Genomic DNA, 6,053 nt, shown 5'->3' with positions numbered 1-6,053 from the left:
GTATGTGAGTGTGTATGTACATTTGTGTGTGTGAGTCTGTGTGTGTATGAGTGTGTGAGTGTGAGTGTATGTGAGTGTGTGTGTTTGTGAGTATGTGTCTTTGTATGTGAGTTTGTGAGTGTGAGTGTGTGTGTGAGCCTGTGTATGTGAGTTTGTGAGTTTGTGAGTGTGTGTCAGTGTGTGAGAGTCTGTGTGTGTGTGAGTGAGTATGTCTATGCATGTGAGTGAGTGTGTTAGTGTGTCTGTGAGTGTGTGTGTGAGTGTATGAGTGTGCGGGTGTGTGTATGTGGGAGTGTGTGTGTGTGAGTGTATGTGTTTGTGTGTAAGTGAGTGTGTGAGCGAGTATGAGTCTGTGTGTTTGCGAGTGAGTGTATCTGTGCGTGTGAGCCCAATTGCGCCATGCCGGTGTTTCTGCTCCACGCGAGCCTCCTCCCACTCTATCTCATCCCACCCGATCAGCATATCCCTCTATTCCTTTCTCCCTCATTTACTCATCTAGCTTCCAGTAAATGCATCCACGCTATTTGTTTCAACCGCTCCATGTTCCATTGTGCCCCGCACCATCGCCTACGCTCCCCACTCGTCCCCCCCCCCGCCCCCCGTTCCTCAAACCAACCTGTGTGAGGCGCTGGATGGCTGTAGGCATCCATGGCGATGTTCTCCAGCATGAGGCTGCAAGAGAAGGTGGGAGAAAATTGCAGGCAAAATAAGCAACAACAACTCGCATTTTTATAGCACCACCAACACAGAAAGAAATCCCATGGTGCATCTCAGGGGCATAAGGGAAGTGGGCCCTGAGACGGAGAGGGAGCGGGGTGACCAAAAGCTTGGCTGAGCAGATGGGTTTTAAGGTGATGCTTTAAATGAGGAGAGGGAAGTGGAGAGGTGCAGGGGTTTGGGGAGGGAATTTCAGAAAATGCGACCTAAGTGAATGAACAACAACAACAACAACTTGTATTTATACAGCGCCTTTAGCGTGGTAAAATGTCCCAAGGCGCGTCACTGGAACGATTATCAAACAAACTTTGACACCGAACCGCATAAGGAGATATTAGGACACATGATCAAAAGCTTGGTCAAAGAGGGCGGTTTTAAGGAGGAGAAGTAGAGAGACGGAGAGGTTTAGGGAGGGAATTCCAAGTTAGGGCCTCGGCAGCTGAAGGCGCGGCCGCCAATAGTTGAGTGATTAAAATCGGGGATGCGCAGGAGGCCTGAATTGGAGGAGTGCAGGTAAATAGACTTAAAAAAAGAAGTTAAAAAGCTTCTTTATTAGCATCTCATCTTCCGATTAGGCACTTTACAGCCTTCTGGACTCAATATCGAGTTCAACAATTTCAGATCATAACCTCGGCCCCTATTACATTTTTTACTTATTTTTTTTATCCACACCTTTGTTTTGGCCCTCCCCCCCTTTTATCTCTCCTACATGGCAGCTGTCTCCCATTCTGCCAGCGCACTTCACACCTAATCTAGAGCCGTCTTTTGTCTCCACTAGTCCGATCACCATCTCGTCTGGTTTTGAATACCTCTTAATGTCTCTTCACTTCTCTTTTGTTCTCTCCCAGCCTGGCCTTTTAATCTGTTTCATTTCCTGCACCTTTTCAGTCTTGACAAAGGGTTTCGGCCCGAAACGTTGACTCGATTTCTCTCTCCACGGATGTTGCCTGGCCTGCTGAGTTTTCCAGCGTTTTCTGTTCTTTATTGGCAGCCTCAGCTTAATTTAAGGCCATTCCTTAAAGGGAAAGGGAGAGGCCAGAACCATCTCCATCGGGATCAGGGCTAAGATTTTCAAACTCCATTTACACTGGCAAGGTGCTTGGCAACCTGCACCGGCCATCTCGCTGAATCGAAGTTGGGTTGGCAAAACCTGGTGAGCTGCAGCCTTGGGTCATTCCATTGACCGCTAACCACCCAGAGCGTCGGCCTAGACTTTGATGCTGGCATGGATTCTGATGCACGCGGCCATCCAAACCATTGCCTGCAATTCCAGTTCAGCACCTTCTTACCACGCTCGTTCGGCACTCCGCACGAGCTGTTGTGATTTTGTGACTGAGGATCGATGTCTTATGCACTTGCAGCCAATAGCTTTTAATCAGTACCCAGCTCTTTGAATGCACCTCCATTTAATTAAAGTGAGTTCCCTCACGCAAAGCAATGCTCGTTTATGGCTTCACTTTACTCAATTAAAAAGGAGCAACTGTGATAAAATGCTTGGCTAACTATCGTGCAAAATATTGAAAAATGTTGCATGGGATTTTTTCATCGTCCCTTCAGTCATTCCCCTCCTCAGTTGAAGGTAGTGCTAGAGGCATGGTCAGACTCCCAGTGCAATACTCACGTGGCCATCCTGCATGTGTACATTAGGGGTATGGCAGTGCAGTGGTTATGTGTACCATCTACATGATGCACTGCAACAACTTGCCAAGGCTTCTTCAGCAGCACTTCCCCAAACCCGTGACCTCTACTACCTAGAAGGACAAGGGCAGCAGGCCACCACCTCCAAGTTCCACTCCAAGTGAGGTGAGAGTGACTGCCCTTGACATCACGGCAGCATTTGGCCGAGTGTGGCATAAAAGGGTCCTAGTAAAACTGAAGTCAATGGGAATCGGGGGGAAAGCTCTCCACTGGCTGGAGTCATACCGAGCACAAAGGAAGATGGTTGTGGTGGTTCAAGGTCGATCATCACAGCTCCAGGACATCGCTGCAGGAGTTTCTCAGGGCAGTGTTCTAGGCCCAACCATCTTCAGGTGCTTCATCAATGACCTTCCCTCCAAAATAAGGTCAGAAATGGGGATGTTTGCTGATGACTACATAGTGTTCAGCGCCATGCACAACTCCTCAGATAATGAAGCAGTCCATTCCCACATGCAACAAGACCTGGACGACGTTCAGGCTTGGGCTGATAAGTGGCAGGTAACATTCACGCCACACAAGCGCCAGGCAATGACTATCTCCAAGGCTTCTTCGGCAGCACTTCCCAAACCCGCAACCTTTACCACCTAGATGTGAAGCAGGCGCATGGGAACATAGAAGATAGGAGCAGGAGTAGGCGATTCGGCCCCTCGAGCCTGCTCCGCCATTCAACGAGATCATGGCTGATCATCCAAATTCAATACCCTGTCCCTGCCTTCTCCCCATATCCCTTGATCCCTTTAGCCTGAAGAAATATATCCAACTCCTTCTTGAATATATTTAATGAACTGGCCTCCACTGCCCTCTGTGGTAGAGAATTCCACAGGTTCACCACTCTCTGGGTGAAGAAATTCCTCCTCATCTCAGTCCTAAATGGCTTACCCCTTATCCTTAGGCTGTGACCCCTGGTTCTGGACTCCCCGGCCATCGGGAACATCCTTCCTGCATCTAATATGTCTAGTCCTGACAGAATTTTATAAGTTTCAATGAGATCCCCTCTCATTCTTCTAAACTCCAGCGAGTACAAGCCCAATCGGCCCAATCTCTCCTCATACGTCATTCCTGCCATCCCAGGTATCAGCCTGGTGAATCTTCGCTGCACCCCCTCCATGGCAAGAACATCCTTCCTCAGATATGGCGACCAAAACTGCACACAATACTCAAGGTGTGGCCTCACCAAGGCCTTGTACAACTGCAGCAAGACATCCTTGTTCCTGTACTCGAACCCTCTCGCTATGAAGGCCAACATACCATTTGCCTTCTTAACCGCCTGCTGCACCTGCATGCTTACCTTCAGCGACTGATGCACAAGGACACCCAGGTCTCATTGCACTTCCCCTCCTCCCAATCTATTGCCATTCAGATAATAATCTGCCTTCCTGTTTTTACCACCAAAGTGGATAACCTCGCATTTATCCACATTATATTGCATCTGCCATGCTTCCGCCCAATCACCCAACCTGTCTAGATCATACTGGATTTTCAGGGCATCCTCCTCACAGCACACTCTCCCACCCAGCTTTGTGTCATCTGCAAATTTTGAGATATTACATCCAATTCCCTCGTCTAGATCATTAATATATATTGTGAATAGCTGGGGTCCTAGGACTGATCCCTGCGGTACCCCACTAGTCACTGCCTGCCACTCGGAGAATGACCCTTTAATTCCGACTCTTTGCTTTCTGTCTGCCAACCAGTTCTCTATCCAAGTCAATACCTTGCCTCCAATCCCATGTGCCTTAACTTTGCATGCTAGTCTCTTATGCGGGACCTTATCGAAAGCTTTCTGAAAGTCCAAATACACCACATCCATTGGTTCTCCCTTATCTATTTTACCAGTTACATCCTCAAAAAATTCCAGTGGATTCGTCAAGCATGATTTACCTTTCATAAATCCATGTTGACTTTGTCCGATCCTGTCACTGTTCTCCAAGTGTTCTGCTATTATATCCTTTATAATGGACTCTAGCATTTTCCCCACTACTGATGTCAGGCTCACCGGTCTATAATTCCACGTTTTTTCTCTACCACCTTTTTTGAATAGTGGGGTAACATTAGCTACCCTCCAATCCATGGGTACTGTTCCAGAGTCTAGCGAATTCTGGAAGATGGCCAGTAATGCATCTACTTTCTCTACGGCCACTTCCTTAAGTACCCTCGGATGTAGATTATCAGGCCCTGGGGATTTATCGGCCTTTAATCCCGTCAATTTCCCCAACACCATTTCCCTACAAATACTGATTTCTTTCAGTTCCTCCCTCTCATTATACCTTATGTTCCCTGACATCTCTGGGAGGTTATTTGTGTCCTCCTTTGTGAAGACAGAACCAAAATATGTATTTAATTGGTCAGCCATTTCTTTGTTCCCCATTATAAATTCCCCTGAACACCACCACCTCCAAGTTCCCCTCCAAGTCACACACCATCCTGACTTGGAAATATATCGGCCATTCCTTCATTGTCGCTGAGTCAAAATCCTGGAACTCTCTCCCTAGCAGCACTGTGGGAGCAGCTTCACCACTCGGGACTGCAGCGGCTCAAGAAGGCGGCTCACCACCACCTTCTCAAGGGGCAATTAAGGATGGGCAATAAATGCTGGCCTTGTCAGCGATGCTCACATCCCGTGAATGAATAAAAGCTACTGGACTAGTAATCCATGAAGTCCTGGATTAATAATCCAGACAGCGTGAGTTCAAATCCCACATGCAGCAGGCGTGAGTGACGGGGGTATTAGCCAATCATCTCCATCCTGGCTGGGACTTGTGGTGTCACTCTCTGCAGCCATATATATTTTAAATTACATATTTGAAAATTTATTCTCTAAAGAACATGGCACTTATTTGTCAAACCTCTGTTATCATTTACCATAACCGTGCTATATAATTCCACTTACTGGTTGTTTTTGTAGAACTGTGGATGGCCGGGGGGTGGGGGGGGGAGGTGGAAATAAATTCCTCTGTTGTATTTCTTATGCTCAGTACTGGATTTAACAGTCGTTCCTGCAGGTGCATGCTCCTAGATTAGCATGCAGGTGGTATACACAAAGCTCTGTGGAGCAGCAAAATGACAATTAGGGGAAAATCGGATTACAGGAGCCTCCAGCACCCAGAGAGAATCTGCAAAGACTGTAAAAACTGCATTGTATTGACACTGATTACATTTTTTTTTGACAACATGGCTCAATGACACCTAATGCAGGCAAAGAAGGGAGAAGCTGCAGAAATTCCTCAGGAGAGGGTCCAAGTAACCCACTGCCCTGTCACAGGTTCCATCTCTGGTCCGCGCGGAGTTAGCTGACCCGCTCACCTGCCATCGCTCACTGTTGACGTTCCCGCATGAATAACGGCTCCCCAGGTGAGGAGCTACAGGACGGTCGATGTCCCTGGGGCTGTGCAGCAGCAGGGGCCCAAGGCGTACAGGCGCAGGCAGGGGGCAACAACTGGAAGAAAAAAAAAAGGAAGAATAGAAAGACTTGCATTTTTATAGTGCCTTTGACAACCTCAGAGCATTTCACAGCTAACAATGTACTTTTGGATTGTAGTTACTGTTGTAATGTAGGAAACGCGCCAGCCAATTTGCGCACAGTAAGGTCCCACAAACAGCAATGTGATAATGAATGGATAATCTGTTTTTAGTGATGT

Source organism: Somniosus microcephalus, chromosome 6 (genome assembly GCF_052327205.1).
Source record: "Somniosus microcephalus isolate GS21.2 chromosome 6, FLI_Smic_1.0, whole genome shotgun sequence".
Classification (NCBI taxonomy): Eukaryota; Metazoa; Chordata; class Chondrichthyes; order Squaliformes; family Somniosidae; genus Somniosus; species Somniosus microcephalus.
Note: the sequence above shows the minus strand (reverse complement) of the source record.